Source organism: Pongo pygmaeus, chromosome 4, assembly GCF_028885625.2.
Source record: "Pongo pygmaeus isolate AG05252 chromosome 4, NHGRI_mPonPyg2-v2.0_pri, whole genome shotgun sequence".
In the NCBI taxonomy this organism is placed as follows: domain Eukaryota; kingdom Metazoa; phylum Chordata; class Mammalia; order Primates; family Hominidae; genus Pongo; species Pongo pygmaeus.
This window is the reverse complement of record NC_072377.2, coordinates 19,408,066-19,432,405: the sequence shown is the minus strand read 5'-3', so window position 1 is coordinate 19,432,405 and position 24,340 is coordinate 19,408,066.

Below are 24,340 nucleotides of genomic sequence, written 5' to 3'. Positions count from 1 at the left end.
TAAATATAAAAACAAGACAAAATTATCTCTAAAGGTAAAGAAGTTAATATAAATATTAAGTTTATATTACAGGTTATTTTCTTGTTCATTTAAATAATATTTGTTTTATTCAATCAATTTACTACTGAGGATGTTTCCCTTGGTGTTTTGATATGCGTGTTCATGTTTGTTGATTTATTGGTAGAGAATAGTTTTATACTATTTATATTTGGGGATATAAATTATGATGTAATATATGCTATTTTGCTCAATTTTCAGTGGTTGCTTAGACATTCATTAATCACTTAATATGTGCTTGAGATTTAGTTGTGAAAAACAGAAAACTTATGTCTATACTTTTGTGCAGTTTAAATTCTATTGTAGAGAGGTAGAAAATGTTTAATGTGTAATGAGTATAGACATCTGAATAAGTAAATTGTATATATGTTAGAAGGCGATTTCTACAACTTTTTAAAATGGAAATTAGGTACAAAATGGTCAATTCGCAAATTGAAATTGGGTCGTCAAGTTAGCTCTTTCAGAAAAGATGATTCCTGATTGAGGACTTGAATGAGGTGAAGAAGTGAACCAAATAAATATCAGGAAATGAGTGCAACACTATGGGAACAGCTAGTCTGAAGGCCTTAGAATAGAAGTATTGCAGACATAAGTGAGGTATGTAGGGTAACTTGGGACAAGTGAGTTATGGAGGATAATAGGAAGATGTATGGTGTGATAGGTAAGACCATTTTGACCATTCTAAGCCATTATAAGAAATTTAGCTTTTACTCTGAATCAAATGAGGAATTAAAGCTCAATCTTCAAACAGAGAGATTGCATAATTTGACTGAGGTCTCATAATGATCACTTTTGTAAGAGAACAAGGATGAAAGCTGGAAGGTCAGTTAGGAAGCTATTGTATTTATCTAGATGAGAAAGAATGGTGTTTTACAAAAGATAGCACCAGTGTAGTTAGTGAGAAGCAATCATATGTTTAATAGAAATAATTTCCACATACAGCAGTACTTGTCTGGAAAGTAACAAAATTGAATGTTCTTTTAATCTGTTGAAGTTGTTAACAAACCACGGACTTTGAGCAATTTACCATATGATACTGAATAACGACTACGAATTTTTAGTAAGTGCATATACAAGATCATCAATGGAACTAAATGAATAGTCTTCTCTGGCCAATGAACAATAGGACTTGTTTGAGTCAACTATGTACAGGCTCTGGCACTTATTCTAAACCGTCTGGATTACAACTTCTCAACCCTTAATTAATCTACCATCAATTTCATCTTTCTGCACATAAAATCCTTGGCTATTTCTCTTTAGTGATCCATTTAGTGAATTTCTTAGTGTGTTTCCTTGAATGACAAGCAAAGTCAGTTTTTAACTTTGAATTTTTAAATAAATTTATATATCAATTTATTTAATTTTAGTTTGGGTGGTTGTTTATTTACAACCATTGGAACATAGTTTAAAGCTAGTGCTAATAGGATTTCCTGATGCAATTGGATATGGGAAGAGGGACAGAGGGAGATAAAATATTTACACATGAGTCTAACTGCTTGAAACAAAGGCATAATATAGTAATTTCATAAATATTTATGTTTCAAGAGGGCAGCTAATGCATAAAGACTTAAGAATACCTATTAATAAAAATAAGATATAATTGTAACTATGCAAGGAGATTTCAGAAAAGTGAATATAAACTTTTATTAATTAAGTCCACTATTGTTAATGAAAACAATATTGTGATCCTTTTGTTTGTGCATCCCTCACTTCTGACAATCAAACAAAGGTTTTTCCACACAATGTAACAGAGGCTGAACACATATTATTTGCTCTTCCTGAGCCTCTCGGGAAGAGACTTATTGCTTATTATAGCAAATATGTTTTGGAATTAGAAAATCAAAAGAAGGTAAGTATAACATTTCTATTCTGGAAAATGAGTATAATATTACATATTACTCAAGTGTTATTCGAGATACAAATTTAGAAATTCAAAACAGTCTTAGACAACTTTTAGGCAGCTTATTTCCACATAATATCAAGACACAACTCACGACTCACACAGCACTTAAGATATTAAAACTGATTCAACATCTTCTAGGACTTTTTTGAGTGCTACAGGTAATATATTTCTTTTTATAAATTTCTTTTTTATTTTTTCATATTTTATATTATATATTTATATTATAAAATGTTATACATACATAACATTTTATACATTTCTAATCTTTGTTATTGACTATTTGCATGATTTAGCTATTAAGAAGAATGGTATATCCTGTATAGTTCCTATGAAACTATATATTAAATACTTTTAATTCTTTTGTAATATTTTTTAACTTTTATTTTAAGTTAAGGGTTAAAGTTAAAGTTTGCTACATAGGTAAACTTGTGTCATGGGTGTTTTGGTATGGATTATTTCATCACTCTGTTACTAAGCCTAGTACCCATTAATTGTTTTTCCTGATCCTCTATCTTCTCCCCCATCCACCCTCCAGAAGGTTCTACTATAGGTTGTTCCCCTCTATGTGTCCATATGTTCTCATCATTTATCTCCCACTTATAAGTGAGAACATGTGTTTGGTTTTCTGTTCCTGTGTTCATTTGATAAGGATAATGGCCTCTAGCTCCATCCATGTCCCTGCAAAGGACATAATCTCATTTTTTTTAATAGCTGCATAGAATACCATCATGTATACACACCACATTTTCTTTCTCCAGTCTATCTTGATGGACATTTAGGTCAATTCCATGTCTTTTCTATTGTGAATATTGCTGCAGTGAACATACAAATGCATGTTTCTTTATAACAAAATGATTCATACTCCTTTGGGTATATATCCAGTAATGGAATTGCTGGGCCAAATGGTATTTTTTCCTTTAGGTCTTTGAGGAATCACCACACTTTCTCCCATAATGGCTGAACTAATTTCGATTTCCACCAACAATGTATAAGCATTCCATTTTCTGCACAATCTCATCAGCCTCTGCTGTTTTTACTTTTTAATAATAGCAATTCTGACTGTTGTTAAATGGTGCTTCATTTGGTTGTAATTTGCATTTCTCTAATGATCAGTGAGTTGAGCTTTTTTTGTGTATGCTTATTGGCCACATGTATATCTTCTATTCAAAAGTGTTTGTTCATGGTGTTCGCCCACATTTTTATGGGGTTGTTTTTTTCTTGTATATTTGTTTAAGTTCCTTATAGATGCTGTATATTAGACTTTTGTCAGATGTATAGTTTGCAAAAATGTTCTCCCATTCTGTAGGTTGTGTTTACTCTGTTGACAGTTTCTTTTGGTGTATGGAAGCTCTTTAGTTTAATTAGATTCCATTTGTCAACGTTTACTTTCATTGCAATTGTTTTTGGCATCTTCATCATGAAATATTTGATGGTGCTTATGTCCTGAATAGTATTACCTAGGTTGCTTTCCAGGATTTTTATAGTTTTGGGTTTTGCCTTTAAGTTTTTAATTCATCTTGATTTAATTCTGGTGTATGGTATAAGGAAGGGGTCTAGATTCAATCTTTTGCATATGTTTAGCTGGTTATCCCAGCACCACTTATTAGATCAGATGTTCTTGCCTCATTGCTCTTTTGGTTAAGTTTTTGAAGATCAAATAGTTCTAGGTGTGCAGTCTGATTTCTGGGTTCTCTATTCTGTTCCATTTTTCTATATGCCTGTATTTTATTTATTTATTTATTTACTTACTTACTTAAATATTGCCATGCTGTTTTGGTTACTAAATCCTTATAGTATAGTTTGAAGTCAGATAGTGTGATGTCTCCAGCTTTGTTCTTTTTGCTTAGGATTGACTTAGCTATTCAGGCTCTTCTTTGGTTCAATATGAATTTTAAAATACTTTTTTCTAGTTCTGTGAAAAAAGTCAATGGTAGCTAATTGGAATAACATTGAATCTATACATTGCTTTTTGCTGTATAGCCATTTAATTTTTCCTGTTCATGAGCATGGAATGTTTTTCCATTTGTTTGTATCATCTTTGTTTCTTTGAGCAGTGGTCTGTAGTTATCCTTGTAGTGATCTTTCACCTCCCTAGTTAACTGTGTTCCTAGGTGTTTTATTCATTTTGTGGCAATTGTGAATGGGAATTTATTCATGATTTGCCTTTTGGCTTGGATGCTTTTGGTGTATAGAAATGTTAGCAAGTTTTGCACATTGATTTTGCATCCTGATAATTTTCTGAAATTGCTTATCAGCTGTATTAGTCCATTCTCACACTGCTATAAAGGACTGCCAGAGACTGGGGAATTTATAAAGGAAAGAAGTTTAATTGACTCACAATTGCACATGGCTGTGGAGGCCTCAGGAAACTTACAATCATGGCAGAAGGGGAAAAAATATGTCCTTCTTCATATGATATCAGGAAGGAGAAGTGCTGAGCAAAAGAGGGAAGGCCCTTTATAAAACCATCAGATTTTGTGAGAACTCACTATCACAAGAACAGCAGCATGGGCGTAACTGCCCCCATGATTCAAATACCTCCTGCTGGGTCCCTCCCATGACATGTGGGGATTATGGGAACTACAATTCAAAATGAGGTTTGGATGGGGACACAGCCAAACCATATCACAGCTTAAGTATGTTTGGGCTGAGACAATGGAGTTTTCTGGATACAGGATCATGTCATCTGCAAAGAGGGATAGTCTGATTTTGTCTCTTCCTATTTGAATTCCCACTATTTCTCCCTCTTGCCCGATTGTCCTGGCCAGAACATCCAATACTATCTTGAGTAGGAGTGGTGAAAGAGGACATCCTTGTCTTGTACTGGTTTTCAAGAGGAATGTTTCGAGCTTTTGCCCATTCACTATGATGTTGCCTGTGGGATTGTCATATATGACTCTATTATTTTGAGGTATGTTCCTTCAATACCTAGTTTACTGATAGTTTTTAATATGAAGGGATGTTGAATATTATCAAAAGGCTTTTCTGCATCTATTGAGATAATCATGTGGTTTTTGTCTTTAGTTCTGTTTATGTGTTGTTGAATGAATCAACCTTGCACCTCAGGGATGAAACCTACTTGGTCATGGTAGATAAGCTTTTGAAAGTGCTGCTAGACTTGGTTTGCCAGTAGTTTGTTCAGTATTTTTGCATCGATGTTCATCAAAGATATTGGCCTGAACTTTTCTTTTTTTGTTGTATCTCTGCCAGGTTTTGTTATCAAGATGATGATGGTCTCATAAAATGATTTAAGGAGGAGTTCCTCCTTTTCAATTTTTTGGAATCGTTACAGTAGGAATGGTACCAGCTCTTATTTGTACATCTGGTAGAATTCAGCTGTGAATCTCTCTGGTCCTGGGGCTTTTTGTGGTTGGTACACTATTTATTACTGCCTCAATTTCAGAACTCATTATTGGTCTTTTCAGGGATTCAATTTCTTCCAGTTTAAGTCTTGGAAGGGTGCATATATCCAGGAATGTATACATTTCTTCTAGATTTTCTAGTTTATATGCATAGAGGCATTTATAATATTCTCTGATGGTCGTTTTTATTTATGCGGGGTCAGTGGTAACATCCTCCTTATCATTTCTGATTGTGTTTATTTTAATCTTTTCTATTTTCTTCATTAGTCTAGCTAGTAGTTTATCTATTTTATTAATGTTTTAAAAAAAAACAGTTCCTGGATTTGTTGATCTTTTGAATGTTTTTTGTGTCTCTATCTCCTTCAGTTCAGCTCTGATTTCAGTTATTTCTTGTTTTCTGCCAGCTTTGGGATTTGTTTGTTTGCTCTCGGTTCTCTAGTTTTTTTAGTTGTGATGCTAGGTTTTTAATTTGAGATCTTTTTAAATTTTTAATGTGGGCATTTAGTTCTATAAATTTCCCTCCTAACATTTCCTTTGCTGGGTCCCAGAAATTCTGGTTCATTTTCTCTTTGTTCTCACTAGTTTCAGAAAACTTCTTTATTTCTGCCTTAATTTCATTATTTACCCAAAAATTCAGGAGCAGGTTGTTCAATTTCCATGTAATTGCATGGTTTTGAGTTGATTTCTTAGTCTTGAGTTTTAATTTGATTGTGCTATGGTCTGAGGGACTGTTTGTTATGATTTCAGTTCTTTCACGTTTGCTGAAAAGTGTTTTACTTCTGATTATGTTATCAATTTTAGTGTAAGTGCCATGTGGCAATGAGAACAACGTGTATTTTGTTGGTTTTAGGTGCAGAGTACTGTAGATCGCTATCAGGTCCATTTGATCGAGTGCTGAGTTCGGGTTTCAAATATCTTTGTTAAACTTTCCTCTCGATGATCTGTCTAATATTGTCAGTGGGATGTTAATGTTCCCCACTATTATTTTGTAGCAGTTTATGTCTCCTTAAAAGTCTCTAAGAACTTGCTTTAAGAATCTGGGTGCTCCTGTGTTGGGTGCATACATATTTAAGACAATTAGCTCTGCTTGTTGAATTGAACCCTTTACCATTACTTAATGCCCTTTTTATGTCTTTTTTTAATCTTTATTGGTTTAAAATCTGTTTTGTCAGAAACTGGATTGCAACTCCTGCTTTTTTTTTGTTTTTTTGTTTGCTTGGTAAATTTTCCTCCATTATGTTATTTTGAGCCTATGTGTGTCATTGCATGTGAGATGGGTCTCTTGAAACAGCATACCAATTGGTCTTTGTTCTTTATCCAGTTTACCACTCTGTGTCTTTAACTGGGCCATTTAGTGAATTTATATTTCAGATTAATATTGCTATCCATGCATTTGGTACTGTCATCATGATGTTAGTGGATTATTTTGTAGACTTGTTTATGTGGTTGCTATATAGTGTCACTGGTCTGTGTACTTCTATGTGTTTTTGGAGTGGTAATAATCTTTCCTTTTCACATTTGGTGCTTCCTTCAGGAGCTTCTGTAAGGCAGGTCTAGTTGTAATGAATTTCTTCATCATTTGCTTATCTGAAAAGATTTTATTTCTCCTTTGCTTATAAAGCTTACTTTGTCAGGATATAAAATTCTAGGTGGAAAATTCTTTTCTTTAAGAATGTTGAATATTGGCCCCCAATCTCTTCTGGCTTGTAGGGTTTCTGTCAAGAGGTCTGCCTTTCTCTCTAGCTGTCCTTAACATTTTTTGTTCATATCAACCTTGGAGAATCTGATGATCATGTGTCTTGGGGATTATCTTCTCAGGGAGTATCTTACTGGGGTTTTCTGAATTTCCCAAATTTGAATGTTGGCCTGTCTTGCTAGTTTGGGGAAGTTCTCATGGATGATATACTAAAGTGTGTATTCCAAATTGTTTCCAGTCTCCCCATCTTTCAGATACATCGGTCAGTCATAGATTTGATCTCTTTACATAATCTCATATTTCTTGGAGGTTTTGTTCATTCCTTTTTAGTCTTGTTTCTCTGTTCTTGTCTGCCTGTCTTATTTCAGAAGGACAGTCTTCAAGCTCTGAGATGTTTTTCTCCACTTGATCTATCCTGCTATTAATGTTCTGATTGCGTTAACGGAATTCTTGTAGTGTGCTTTTCAACTCTATCACATCAGTTATGGTCTTCTTTGTACTGGTTATTTTGTTTCTCAGCTTCTTCAATGTTATATCATGATTTTTAGCTTCCTTGTATTGGGTTACAACATACTCCTTTAGCTCAGTGAAATTTGGTTTTATCCATATTATAAATTCTACTTCTGTCATTTCAGCCATCTTGTCTCAGCCTAGATCCAAACCCTTGCTGGAGATGTGTTGAAGTCATTTGGAGGAAAGAGGGCACACTGGCTTTTTGAGTTTTCAGCATTCTTGTGCTGATTCTTTCTCATCTTTGTAGGTATATCTATCTTCAATCTTTGTTGTTGCTGACCTTTGGATCTTTTTTTTCTCTTAACAGTCTGGCTATTTTTCCATAGGGCTGCTGCAGTTTGCTGGGGATCTGCTCTAGTCCCTAGTCATCTTGGATTTTTCAGTACTTCAAGGTCTCACACAGAAAAGATGGCATCCTGCCCCTTCATCTGGGAGCTCTGTCCCAGGGAGGTAAAGAACTGTTGCTTTCCCAAATGCACCTGTAGGAGGTGGCTGGAGACCCTAGTTGAAGGTCTCACGCAGTCAGGAGGACTTGGATTGAGGGCTTGCTTGAAGAAGCAGTCTGGCCATGCTTTCATAGAGCAGCTGTGCTGTTCTTGGGTACTGCTTCTGCCCCTAGTCAGCTTAGGCTCTCCCTCTTGTTATAAATTTACTTAAGCACATACATATTTGCTGCTACTTGCAAATCATCCTGATTTCCCAAACATCAGGTGAGCATATTAGCACTGGATGCCTTGACCAGAAACCGGATTCACTTGAAATTTTATAGATATAAACCATTACCAGTGGACTGGCTACATGGTCTATTACAATGGCAACAACATTGATTACTCATCCAAGCTTTCTCCCTCTGGAAATCTCTTGCCTTACAGACACTCAAAATATAAATCCAAGTCACACAGTTTTTACACATACTAAAGCCACTACACAAGTCCTAATGAAGATATTGCACACTGAACACGAAGGATAAATGCTTGAGGTGACGGATACTCCATTTACCATGATGTAATTTATTACACATTGTATGCCTGTAACAAAATATCTCATATACACCATAAATATATATACCTGCTATGTACCCACAAAAATTAAAAATAACAAATTTCTTAGAAAAAGACTTTACATACCCCCTTTGAATTTCTAAGTGTTGACAGCTATTAAGTCACTCATTTAACTTCTCAAAATATGCAATGCTGGGCTCTTAAATAAGGCATGCAATGGAACTTTCACGTGTCTTAGCAGCCTCGGGCTACATGTCTCACAGAGCACCATAATAAAATAATTAAACACATTCAATTGCAATTAAATGAAACATGGCACATTTTAGTCCTCAGCCAAACATACAGGATTAATTTTAATAAAGTGTCTTACTCCAATATTGATGTTTGACTGCTTACAGTTTTCAAGTCCCATCACTCCCCTTCTCCTTTGGTCCTATATCTGGGCAATCTGATAAAAATCTCAGGTGATTCTTCCTTTGGTGCTGATGGCAAGTTCAAACCAAAGAAGTCACAGTCCATGCAAGGGAACCCTTACTTTACTTCTTCAAAACCACAAAACCTAAAGCCAGTCATTTCTCCCTGTTTTCTCAAGCTATCTTTGGATTTCTTGGGGGCTTTCCCCGAAAGCCTCATTGTGTGAGCAATAAATCTTTTCATACCTTCTTAAATGATGTAAGTATCATCAGTCTTAGCATCTGAGTCAAATTTTGGAGTAGGTGTGAGGAGGTTTACTAATTACTGATTCTAAGAGAAAACTCCCACTTTGTGGAAGCTAGAAAATGTCATCACTATACCAACCACCAGAAACAGGAGTCCATGTGCTATACCGACTGCATTCTGAGCTACTACTTATGTCCATCATCCACTGATTACCAATTTTTCTGAGTCAAGTGGGACATTACCCATTCATACACGACTTATGTCAAACAAATTATTACATATACTTAGGCATCCATGGACCAAAATAATATTGGATACATTGTAAGCCTGTACCCCACACCTCAAGAAAGCTGCCCAGGGCAGATGGAGTCTTTGCTGCATATTTCCTATTTCTCACTACTCTGAGGAACCCCAAAAGGCAGTCTACCCTAGGTTGTATACATCGGGCAATGTGACTTACTGAGCTTTGAGGAATATCCTGCTTCAAGGAGACAGAAGAATAAAGCTTGAACTATCCTGGGAAGTTTCTCCCTAACTCAAGATGTTACATCCATAGGAGATAGAGGAAAAAGGCCTGGGTTGTTACCAACAATTTGTTTATATCTCAGGATATTACATCTCCAGCACATTCTACAGTTATTCTTGAGGACCACAAGGAAGTAAAAGGGAAGAACTGCATTGGTTCAAAGCCACCAGGAGAACTGCCCTGCAATAGGAGGATTCCAGTTCTGCAGGGTAACCAATACAGTTAGCTAATATAATATATGTGAGAAAGCTTTAAGAATATAGTCTATTTTCTGTTTCCAGGTATAAGATTATATGGACCATGTGAAGATGATAACATATGCCTGACATCATGTTCTGACAAATCCTCCCATTAAACAAAATACCTTCGCTTAGCAAAGTAATACTTAGCAAAGGGAAAGTGTATGACTGCACCAAATGGAAAAGTACTCAAGAGATATTTTCAAACCACAAAAATTGGCCTATTTGGGGTTGTAGTCCCGACATTTTTAAGTGCTATATAATTAGTAATAATTATAGTAATAAACCTGTTGCTAATATCTTCATTTCTTGAACAGAAAATGTGTCTTACAACACGATGATGATTCAGGGCATACTATTCATGTTCCTTGCTGATTAGATCACCATGAATGAGATACAATTGTAAAAAATGATGATTCTTTTTAATTTAAATTTATTTAAATTTAGAGATTGGATTCTGCTCCATCACCCAACCTAGAAAGCAGTGGAGTGATCACAGCTCACTGTGGCCTCAAACTCCTGGGCTCAGGTGATCCTCCCACCACAGCCTCCTGAGGAGCTGAGATTACAGGCACATGCCTGTAGATTTTACAGAGATGATGTCTCGCTATGTTACTCAGGCTGGTCTCAAACTCTTGTCCTCAAGCAATCCTCTTGCCTCTGTTTCCCAAAACACTGTACTTAAAACTGTGAGTCACCTTAACAGCCTGATAATTCCTGAAACCTGAATATTATTTTTATTTTATTCATCTAGTAGTCATACAGCTCCATGTGGAAATATAATGTGACAAGCAACACCTAAGAACTGAAGACAATTTGGATTGTGTTTTTTACATATCAAATTGTTTGCTTTAAGTGGAATAAATGAAAATTAACATTTATGTATACTAGAAAATAAATTTTAAAATATATTAAATTCCCATGATATTAAAAAATTGTTTATAATAATGATTATATATACATCTATAACATTTCAAATGTATTAACTTTCTTTGAGATGAAGGATGCATTTTAAGCTTCTTGGTTTTAGTAGAAGATTAGCTTATGATTTATGGAATGTTAATTGAGAAACTAATCAAATGACTTTTTGTCTCAGTAACAGAAATTAGAATAAATATTACTAAAATTATTCACTACTAGAAGGTTTGGTTCAGGACAAAAACAAGGTAGCGACTATTTTGATAGCATAAATGACATGCCATGACATTATTCTAACCTATATTTGTTACCTCAATGAAAAATTATATTTAATATGACTCATTCTTCTCATGGTAAAATTTGTGATTAAACTTTATTGAAGTCAATAATATGTTTTTTGAAAAGAAAGAAAATTTATAAAATGAATGATAAATAATTCAAAATAATGATCTTAAGAAAACTAAGGTTCAAGGAAACACAGAGAGAAAATACAAAGAAATTACTTTATGATCTGAGAGAACTCAACCAATTTGGTTTGGTTCAGATATCATAAGAAACAACCAAATTGAAATTCTGGAATAAAATAATTTAAGGAATTAAATATAATTACAACTAAGAGCTTCAATAATAGACGGAATCAAGCAGAATACTTTATAAATTTAAGTACAGATTTTTTTAAATAACCCAGTCAGACAAATAAATATAAGATGAATGCCTATGTGACATGGAATAACATTTAATGAGCAAACTGTTGCATTTTAGGAGCTCCAGAAGGATAAAGGTGGGAAAAGCCATAGAAAACCTATTTATTACTAATAAAATAATAGCTGAAAAATTCCTAAGTCTTGGGATAGAAATAAAAATTTTGATATAGGGAGCTCAATGTTCCCAAAGTAAATGCAACCCAAAAAGATTATATTTGAGGCACATTATACTCAAACTGTCAAAAGTCAAAAAGAAAAAGATAATTCTAAATACAGAGAGAAAATCATCAAGTCACCATAAAGGAAACTCTATAAGGCTACCAGAAAATTTCTCAGCAGAACCCATATAAATCAGGAGAAAACAGTGTGATATATTAAATGTGCTGAAAGAAAACAAAAACCATCATCTGAGAATATTATACCAGCAAACTTATTTTTCAAAAATAAAAGAGAAATAAAGTCTTTCCCAGACAAGTGAAATCCAAGAAAAGTCATCACCACTAGGCTAACCCTTCAAGAAATGTTTAGGAGTGTCCCATATCTGGAAGCAAAATGATTATATGTGCCATGATAAAAACATACAAAAGTATAAAACTCACTGGTAGAGCATATACACAAATAATAAAGAGAAAGGAATCAAACATTACCACTACTAAAAACCATCAAACCATAAAGATAAATAATAAAAGGCAAAGAAAGAATGAATATATAAAACAATCAGAACACAATTAACAAAATAACAGGAGTAACTCTCTACCGATCGATAACAACCTGGAGTACAAATGGTGTAAATTCCCCAATTAAAAGATATATCCTGGCTGAATGAATTCTTTTTTTAAAAAAGCAAAATGCAATTTTACACCACCTATAAAAAACTGACTTCACCTGTGAAGACACAGAATAAAATTGAAGAAATTAGAAAAATGAGATTTTACACAAATGCAATTCGAAAGCATACAGGAGTAACAATACTTATATCAGACAAAATAGGATGTATTGGGAAAATATAGAGACAAGGTTATTATATAATAATAAGAGGATCAAATCTGTAAAAGGATATAACAATTATAAACGTATATGCACATAATAATAGGGGCACTAATATAATATATGAAGCAAATATTAGAGGTAAAAAGAGAGATACAATAATACAATAGCAGCTGGGGACTACAGCACTTTATTTTCAACACTGGAAAGATCAATGTAGAAAAAAAATTAACATAGAACCATCAGACTTAAATTACTTTAAAGACCAATGTCACCAATGCGAGAGTAACCCAAAAGCGTGATATTGGTATAAAAAGAGATATGTAGACAAATGAAACATTTCATTCAATAGGTACAGCATACATATATTTTCTCATCAGCATGTAGAACATTCTCCAGGAAAGACCATATACCAGGCCACAAAACCAATCTGAATGAAAATTTTAAAACATGAAAATTATATCAAGTATCTTCTCAGATCACAGTAAAATAAAACTAGAAATCAATAACAAGAGGAGCTTTGAAAACCATACAAATACATAAAAATTAAACAATATGCTCCTAAACAACCAATGGATCAATAAAAAAATTAAGAAGAAAATTTGAAAATGAGGCATAGAAGAAAAAATATCTTGACACAAAAAACAACTGTACAGCTAACATCATACTGAATAAGAGACAGATGAAAAGCTTTTCTCTAATAACTGGAACAAGACAAGGATGCTTACTTTCACCAATTTTATTCACCATTTTACTGTAAATTCTAGCCATGGTAGTTAACAACCGAAACAATTAATGGGCATTCATAATGGTAAAGAGGAAGTCAAATTGTCCTTTGAAGACAACATGATCTTGTGGATAGAAAAACCTAAAGACTCTGCCAAAAAAACTCTTAGAACTGATAAACAAATTCAGTAATTTTGTAGAATACAAAATCAACATAGAAAACCAACTATGTTTCTATCCATCAATAACAAACTGAGAAATAAATCAAGAAACTGTGAAGGGAAAATATCTTGGGCCCCCAAAATTACCAAGCTAAAGGGAAAATTCAGCCTAGGATCTGCTTAGGGTAAATCTGCCTCCCATTCTCTTCAAAGTTATCCCTCTGCTCACTGAGATAAATGTACATCTGATTGCCTCCTTTGGAAAGGCTAATCAGAAACTCAGAAGAATGCCACCATTTGTCTCTCACCTGTCTGTGACCTGGAAGCTCCCTCCCAGCTTTGAGTCTTCCTGTCTACGCTTTGAGTTGTCCTGTCTTTCCAGACCAAACCAATGGAATTCTTACACATATTGATTGACGTCTCATTTCTTCCTAAAATTTATAAAAACAAGCTGTGCCCCGACCATCTTGGGCACATGTCGTCAGGACTTCCTGAGGCTGTGTCACGGATGCGCGTCCTCAACCTTGGCAAAATAAACATTTTAAATTAACTGAGACCAGTCTCAGATTTTCTGGGTCCACAAAAGCAAGACCATTTTCTGTAGTTACAAAGAAGTAAAATATATAGGAATAAATTTAATTAAGAAGGTGAAATATCTCTACCACGAAAACTACAAAACACTGATGAAAGAAATTGTAAATGGAATAAACAAATGGAAAGCCATCTCATGTTCCTGAATTGGAAGACTTAATATTGCTAAAATAGCCATGCTACTGAGAGTAATCTATAAATCCAATGCAATTCCTGCCAAAATACCAATAACACTCCTCATAGAAATAGAGAAAACAATCTTAAAATTCATTCGGAACCACAAAAGACCCTGAATAGCCAAATCAATACTGAGGAAAAAAAAAAAGTCTGGATGAATCACCCTACCTGACCTAACTTCAGAATGTACTACAAAGCAAGACTAACCCAAAAGCATGATATTGGTATAAAAACATATATGTAGACAAATGAAACAAAATTGAAAACCCAGAAGAATGTCATGTACAGCCAACTGCTTTTTTATAAAAGTGCTAAGGACACACCATGGGGAAAAGACACCCTCTTCATTAACTGGTGCTCAGAAAACTGGATATCCATATGCAGGAGAATGAAACCAGAGGCCTATCTCTCACCAAATAAAAAAAATCAACTCAAAATGGATAAGAATGGAAACTATGAAACTACAAGATGAAAACAGAAAGGAAATGCTTTAGGACAATGCTTGAGGAAAATATTTTTATGAGTAAGACTACAGAAGCACAGGCAACAAAAACAAAAATAGACAAATGGACTGTATCAAACTAAAAGCTTCTGCACGACAAAGGAAACAATCGACGGGGTGAAGAGACAACCTATAGAATGGGAGAAAATATTTGCAAATTATTAGGTTATCAAGGCACTAATATCCAGAGAAACTAGTGGAACTCAAATAACTCAACAGGAAACAAACTAATCTATCCAGATTAGATATTTATTAAAAGAAGACATATTTTAATATGTCTGGATAGATATTTATTAAAAGAAGACATACAAATGGCCAACAAGTAAATGAAAAAATGTTCACCATCACTAATCAGGAGGGAAATGTAAATCAAAATTACAATGAGATTATCATCTCACCCCAGGTAGAATGGCTATTATCAAAAACACAAAACAAAAACAAAACAAAACAAAAAAAACAAAAAACAGATGCTATGAAGGTTGCAGAGAAAACACTTAACACATTTGGTGGGAATGTAAGTTAGTATAGCCGTTATGGAAAACATTTTGGAGGTTTCTCAAAAATCTAAAAATATTAATAGGACTTTTATATAATCTAGCAATCCCATTATTGGACATTTATAGAAGGAAAAGTAAATCAGGTTATTGAAGAGATATTAGCACTCTTATGTTTACTGCAGCACTATTCACAAGAGCCAAGATAAGGAATCAAGCTGAAGGGTAATCAACAGATGAATGGATAAAGAAAATGTGGTATATATACACAATGGAATATTATTTAGCCATAAAACAATTGACTCATGTCATGAATGGCAGCATGTATAAACCTGATGGACATTATATTAAATGAAATGTCAGACACTAAAAGAGAAATGCCTCAACTTCTCACTCAAATGTGAGATGTTAAAAAAAAAAAAGAGCTCATGGAAGTAGAGAATAGAATTATGATTATTACAGCCTAGGAAGGTAGAAGGGAGGAGAGGATAGAGGTTGGTTAGTGGATTGAGCTAGATGGGAAGAATTAGTCCTAGTGCTCTATAGCACTGCAGGGTGACTACAGTTAACAATAATTTATTGTATGTGTTCAAAAAGTTAGAAGAGAGAATTTTAATGTTCCCAATGCAAAGAAATGATCAATGTTTGGGGATGGATATCCTGATTAACCTTATTTGATCATTACACAGCATATACGTGTATTGAAATATCATGCTGTAGCCCCCAAATATGTACAGCCATTACATGTCTACTAAAAATAAATTGAGAAATATATAAAAAAGAATGTTTTTGATCATTCATTGCCTCTACTTATAGATTTAGTAAACCAATAATAAACTTGCCAGAGTCATGTGTAGCTTCATATTGGGCATTACCTAAAGAGTGCAATACTAAAATACACTAAAATCATTGTAAAAGATGTTAAGAAAACAAACATGCAAAACTAGACCTTATGTGATGTGTGATGTTAATCTTTATTTTTATCTCTGTGTAGTTTTGCATTTTGCAAAGTCCCTTTATAAATCTTGATCCAGAGAATACTTAAAATCCTCTAATTTGAGTAAGGGAGGAGGTACCTGAATCAGTATTCTAACTTAATGAAGGACGACTTGCCTAAACTTCACAGCTAGTGTGTGATGGGTCTAGATCTAATACCAGGTCCATCTGAGTTCAAGTGAATTGCACTTTATAATGAACCACAATGTATAGATTTATCTATTTGGGGAATTGAAAGGCAGTATCTATGAGACTCTGTCTCATTGATCTGTCTTAAAAGATCCGTAAAGGTCCCTCAGCCTCTTCCACAACACCAAAATACCCCCAAAAGCATGAAGCACAAATAATAGAATGATCAAATTAAACCAATATGAGCACATTAGAATATACAGGGATAATTTTGTTTCTATAGGAAATTCTGTGTTTTCAATGATGCAAAACAAAATTTCCACAGACTTTGCTGGCATTAGTGAAGTTTTCCACTTAGAAGTTGGAATGCATAACACGTTGATCAAAATTATGCATTCATTTATTTATTCATTCATTCTTGCATTTATTCATTTAATAAATATTGAATGAAAACTACTCATATATAGGACATTATGAAGTTATATAAAGATAAAAATGGTATAGATCTTGCTCTCTAAGGAACTGAATTACACAGAAAATAAGCAAGCAATAAAAAATATTTACAATTTAAATGTTTTTGGCAGTTTCTTAAAAAGTTGAATATAAATTTACCATATTACCTGACAATTCGGCTTCTAGGTATCTGTCTAAGGGAAATGAAAACATAAGTTCACACTTGCATAAGTATCTTAATAGCAGCATTGTTCACAGTAGCAAAAAAGGTAGAAATAATAAAAATGTTCATTAACTGGTAAGTGAATAAACAAGATGTGAAATATTCAAAAAACATTTACAACCAATAAATTCTTTTAGAAACATAATTCTTCTAATTGTTATAATGGTACCATCAATGTAGGAAAATTATTAATTTTCTAGTTTTATATACAGTAAAAACTGAGACTCTTACAAAATGGGTCCCATGTAAGACCAAACAGACAGTGGCAGAGTTGAGAATACCAACACATTTTTTTTTTTTTGATAGGTTCTTGCTCTGTCACCCAGGCTAGAGTGCAGTGGTGAGATCATGGCTCACTACTCCTTCAACTCCTGGGTTCATATGATCCACCTTCCTCAGCCTTCCAAGTGGCTGGGACTACAGTAGGTGCATACCACCATACCAGGCTCATTTTTTGTTGTTGTTTTTATATTTTGTACAGACATGTTCTCACTATGTCTCCCAGGCTGGTCTTGAACTCCTAAGCTCAAGCAGTTCTCCCCCTTCATCCTCCCGAAGTGCCGGTATTACAGGTGTGACTCACTATGTCTGGCCCCAACACAATTTTTCAATACCAAGAATTTTGACATTATACCATGTAGTTTTACCTAAACAATATACATAAGGACCTCAATCACTTGCAAAGTGATAAATTCTCCCTCTCCCTAATTAAGCTACACTGTTCAGGTTATCTATTAATTCAGACAAAACAGATTTGGTAGAAATGAAATATATTTAATGACTTTACATGATTTTGTTTATAGTTACAGATTCAACATATTAATTCCTTATTTCATTTTATTGCCATCTATAAATAAGGCCTTAAATATTTAAGTGAACAATAGCTGGAAATGTAGTTAATAGTCACCATACGGATGCCAACTCATTTCTCTTCTTGTCGGCACTGGATTAAACACCAAAGTAATGTATTATTCATAGCTTAAGGGAAAATCCTGTACTGCTGTAACTTTTAACAATGTTTCTATTAACCAGCTAGCTGCCCTGTGGGATAACATTATGTACAAACTCAACACCGTCACACCTCCCCTGACACATTTTTAATTTTTAAGATAATGAGATCATATTTTAAAAAAGCAAATATGTTCTAAGAAGGAATTTACTGGTTTTTCAAGAGCATAGTGATTGATTTCATAAAGTAGGCATAGAAAACATTCAATGAAAATCTTGTTTCACAAAATTTTTAGTTATATGGACTTAATTTCCAGTAAAATATGTTTAATATGTTATTATCAAGATTAATATACAACATCATTGGGTATATTAATCTTTCTAGTTAGTATAAGAACCATGCCATGATTTAGTTACTAGCAAAATAATTTTCAGTAATAATCAATGGCTTCCCATACTTCCAGAAGTAATTATAATCACTCTAGTAAAATGGTGTCACAATTTCTGAGGACCTATGCCACACGTCATTAAGTGTTGGAGGCGTCTCCAAGAGGCATTGTAAAGAGCTGTCAAACTGTTTTTAGTGATTCCTGACAATAGAGCCATAGATAAATTAGCAAAGCTCTTTCTGGGTATCTTTTCTCCTCTCCTTTTTGTCCCTTACTGTCTCTCATCTAAGCTTCCTTCCTACTATCCTCAATTTTTCTTTCCTTCATTACCAGGTTACTTTTTCGCCAGGCTACTCTATGGAAACTGAAAATTTCTGCTTTAGTACTATTCCAAATGTATTTCTATTCATACCACTCTTCCTCTTTTAATCAAAACCTGTATCTGTACACAGTTATTTGCCATATTACTAATTTAATTTTTTAAAGCTGAGTTGGGTATCTAATCCCAGGTGCTAAATACTCTACTTGGTACCAAGGGAAAAACAAACAAATAAAAACCAGAAAAGTCATATGGATTAGACACTAAGAAATACAGTATATAATTAATTGAAAAAATATACTCAATTATTGTTTGATAAGTTTATAATGAGTGTCAGGATCCTCTACAGGGGAATAAATGATTCATGTCATTTGATTAAGTGAATGTATCCAAACCAGGTTTTGTAAAACTAAATAAAATCTTTATTTGATGGATAAAGCATTACCACTTCCTGCCCCTACTCAGCATCTTTAGTATTTAACGATTATTTTTCAGTTATTCGTTTACATGCTTATCAAGATTCCTATGGGCCAGACACAGTAGTGCCTGGGTACTGACACTTATTAGTGAATAAATTGCTTTTACTGTATGATAAAAATGCTAAGTTGTATTTTTATGTGGTTCTATAGGCATGCTGATTTAAAAGTGTGTTGATCCCAAGAGATAATCTCTGAATAATTTGTACTTTATTGTAAAACCTCCCAAATTGTTTGGCTACAGTTATTCAACACAATCCAGACAACATGAGAAAACAAAACAAAGCATGTATTTCTGAGAATTTAAAGACATACTAATATAATATTTCTTTTAAGCGGATACATTCAATACCTGGTCCACTATCACTTAAATACATCCTATAATTGTTTTCTAGTAAGGATCAGAAGATGATTATATTGAATAAAATTTCCTTCAGATGTTTTCTTTGATCACACACTATTTTTTATTTTGTTTTGAGCTCACTGTAGGTCTGTTCTCTGCTTATGAGACCACAACAATAATAGCAATTGAAAGTATAATGAAACCAGGCACACTAAAATAAAATGCAAAAATGTTGCGAATTTGAATTATGAAATTACAGAGGGTTTTTGTTTTCATGTGTTTTCTCAGTGTAACACCTTCAAATATAAAGCATTTTTTATGATGGATGAAACAAGAGTCTCGCAGTTAACCCTCAAGTAAATATATAATTTCATGAATTATTTCCTACAACGAATATTTACCTGGGTACACACCAGCACTAAAATCTAGTCTAGGTTTGGGGGCTATCTACATGAATAAAACAGGGAAAATTCTTCTTGCCTTGAATGTTCATCTCCAGAAAGGAAAAAAGAAATAGGAGATTTAATTAAAGCATTATATAGTGTTCATTCAGTAACAGGTGCTATGAGAACAAAATGCAAGAAAGGGAAGTGGGGACTAGAGAAAGACTAGTCCCATCTATTCTTCTGCAATTTTTAAATAACATACTGAGTGCCGTCAGTAAAGAATCAAGAAAGCAAGGGAGACACTCAGTGGATATGCGGTAAGAATGCCCTATAAGGAGAGACCAACAAATGCAAAGCCACCAAAAGGGGTCATGCTTTCATGTCCGAGGCCCAACAAGGAGGCCAGCCTGACCGGCTTGGAGCAAGCAAGTAGGTGATTAGCTTAGAGAGGTGATGGGGGGGACATTTATTCTAAGGTGCTTGTAGGCATTTCACAGATATTTCTTGTTTCTTAATGACATGAAAAGGTATTAGAAAGTCGGAGCAGAGAAATTGCACGAGTGGTTTTAATTTTCAATTAGAATCAGTCTGGATGCTATAAGGGAAACCATAGCAGAACGAGGCAGACCAGATAGAAGATCATTGATGTATTCTAGCTCAGAAAATGTTGTAGCCAAGGAAAAGGTGAGCAGTGAGGGGGTAAGGGAGGTGTATCTATATAGAAAAGACTACAGGATATGCTGGTAGTCTTTTCTAGATGAGGTGGAGTTTCAAAGAATGAGAAGACTCAGGAAGGACTCCAGTGTTTTTTGGCCTAAGCAATCGCAAGGCTGGAATTACCTTTTTTGTGAAATGAGGAAAAGTGCGAAGGAATAAATTTAGAATGTGTGTGTAGATCAGGAGCTTCCCAATAACCATACTCCTTTTGAGATGTCTAATAGAACTCTTAGTTGGAGAGGTCAAGTGGGTATTTGCATATACAAGTCAGGAGTTTAAAGAAATTATTGGCTTGGTGAAAGAATGTGGAGAGGGCAGTGGGGGTTATTGAGGTCCCACCCATCTCACCTTATATTTACTATTTCTTTGCATATTCTCTCAATTTTAGGTTAACATCCTTTACCAAAGAGCTCTCACTTAATGACAGATCAGGGTGGGTAAATATTCCTGTTTCTCTCACCTTTCTGATGGGACAATCTAAGCATATGTTTTTCTCCAATTATCCTGGATCTCTAGTAGGATTTGAAGCCCATTTTTCACTGGTAACTAGTTTCTTAACAAATTTATTTTTAGTCTTTAGTTTCCTCACTAACTTTCTTATTAGTGTAATGGTATTTTCTAGGTTTATTCCCCCTCCTCCCCCATCAAATAAACTACTTACACTTGAATCTTGATCTCAATATCTCTTTCTTAAAGAGCCTATATTAATAAAGGTAGTGTGTAATGTATAGATGGTATTTAATGCCAGGAGTCTGGATGCAAATACTAATCAATAAATGTAGGCAAAATGTTGGACATGTTGGCTTGTGCCTGGTCATCTCAGCTACTTGGGAGTCAGGCAAGAGAATCCCTTGAGCTCAGGAGTTTGAGACCAGCCTTGGCAACATAGTGAATCCCTGTCTCTAAAAAAAAAAATTAAATAAATTAAATAAATTTAGACAAAAAAAATAAATAACCCAATGTGTAAACTTTAAAAAACTCTGAAATTAAATAATTGGATAGATAAGGAAGAATAAACAAAGGAGAGAGAAAAACCTGTGTCTGGCGATAAAGAAATTGCATCAGGAAACCATAAGATACTGCAATCCAAGCAAAGAAAATACTTCAATGTGAATGGACTAGTCAACACTGAGGAAGGTGGCTGGTAAGTAAGTCAAGGCCTGTTAATTATTGGATTGAACAGTGTGAGTATGGAGGACAATCAGACTTCTTAGCATCTTTTGTGCAAAATACAGAAATTTAGAGAGTTCTGGAGAAAATAGGAGGAGGAAATTAAAAACAGGAAATAAAAACAATTTTTTTAAATTTTTATTATTCTTTAAGTTCTAGGGTACCTGTGCACAATGTGCATGTTTGTTACATAGCTATACATGTGACATGCTGGTTTGCTGCACCCATTAACTCGTCGTTTATATTAGATATTTCTCCTAATGTTCTCCCTCCCCCTGCCCCCCACCCCATGACAGGCCCCGGTGTGTGATGTTCCCCACCTTGTGTCCAAGTGTTCTCATTGTTCAATTTCCAGCTATGAGTGAGAACACGTGGTGTTTGGTTTTCTGTCCTTGTGATAGTTTGCTCAGAATGAAGGTTTCCAGCTTCATCCATGTCCCTGCAAAGGACATGAACTCATCGTTTTCATGGCTGCATAGTATTCCATGGTATATATGTGCCACATTTTCTTAATCCAGTCTTTCATTGATGGACATTTGGGTTGGTTCCAAGTCTTTGCTATTGTGAATAGTGCGGCAGTAAACATACGTGTGCGTGTGTCTTTATAGTAGTATGATTTATAATCCTTTGGGTATATACCCAGTAATGGGATCACTTGGTCAAATGGTATTTCTAGCTCTAGATCCTTGAGGAATAGCCACACTGTCTTCCACAGTGGTTGAACTAGTTTACACTCCCACCAACAGTGTAAAAGCGTTCCTACTTCTCCACATCCTCTCCAGCATCTGTTGTTTCCTAACTTTTTAATGATTGCCATTCTAACTGGCGTGAGATGGTACCTCATTGTGGTTTTGATTTGCATTTCTCTGATGACCAGTGATGATGAGCATTTTTTCATGTGTCTGTTGGCTGCATAAATGTTTTCTTTTGAGAAGTGTCTGTTCATATCCTTCGCCCACTTTTTGATGGAGTTTTTTATTTATTTTTTGTAAATTTGTTTAAGTTCTTTGTAGATTCTGGATATTAGTCCTTTGTCAGATGGGTAGGTTGCAAAAATTTTCTCCCATTCTGTAGGTTGCCTGGTCACTCTGATGGTAGTTTCTTTTGCTGTGCAGAAGCTCTTTAGTTTAATTCAATCCCATATGTCTATTTTGGCTTTTGTTGCCATTGCTTTTGGTGATAAAAACAATTTTTTAAGAAGTTTGTCTGCTAAAGGGAGCAAAGAAATAAAGTGATAGCTATAGGGGTAGTGGACACAGGAGAGGCTATTTTTAATATAAGACAGTCATATTATGATTTTATGCTTATATAAACAAATAGGTCGAAAGGAAAATATTCATAATGAAAGATGGATCACCCTGGCAATATTCTTCAGCAGTTCAGATAGCATGAGGCCCACTGTCCAGGTAAATAAGTTAACTTAGACAGGAATAGCATATCTATTATTGTAACAGAGGCAAAGACAAATACATGGGTACAGATGTTCATTGATGGGTAGACTAATGGCAACTTCAAAATATTCTCTTCTGAACTCACATTATTTGGAGGCCTCTTGTTAAAGATGGAAAAAAATTATGACATTTCCAAATAAAAAGAGTTTAATTTCTTTCTTTTTAAACTGAATGCCTTTTATTTCTTTTTTTGGCCAAATGATGAAGCTTGAATTTCTAGTACTATGTTGAATAAGAATGGTGAAGTGAACATACAGAAATACCTCATAGATAATACAGATTCAGTTCCAGACCACTGCAGTAACACAAATTTTCTGGTTTCCCAGTGCATATAACAGTTATATTTACACTCTATGGTAGCATTTTAAATATGCAGTAGCAGTATGTGTCAAAAAACAATGTATATACCTTAAGTTAAAAATATTTTAATGCTGAAAAGTGCTAATGATCCTTTGAACCTTCACCAAGTCATGATTTTTTTGCTGGTGGAGGCTGTTCACTTGATGTTGAGTGCTGCTGACTGATAAGGGTGGTGGTTGACAACAGTTGGGTGTCTGCGGCAATTTCTTAAAATAAGACGATGAAGTTTGCACATTGATTGACTCTTCCTTTCACAAAAGATTTCTCTGTAGCATTTGATGATATTTGATAGCATTTTACACACAGTAAAACTTCTGTCAAAATTGAGGTCAGTCTTCATCTCTGCTGTTGCTTTATCAACTAATTTTATATGATATTCTAATTTTTTTGTTCTTATTTCAACAATGTTTACAGGATCTTCACCAGGGGTAGTTTCTGTCTCAAGAAACTACTTTCTCTCATCATCCATAAGTAGCAACTCCTCATGTGTTCAAGTTTTACCATGAGATTACAGCAATTCAGTCATATCTTCAGAATCCATTTCTAAGCCTTGGTCTCTTGCTATTTCCACCATATCTGTAGTTACTTCCTTCACTGAAGTCTTATATTCTTCAAAAGTCATTCACGAGGGTTAGAATCAACTTATTCCAAATTTCTGTTAATGTTGATAGTTTGCCCTCCTTCCAAGAATCATGAATGTTCCTAATGGCATCTAGAATGGTGAATCCTATCCAGAAGGTTTTCAATTCACTTTGCTCAGATT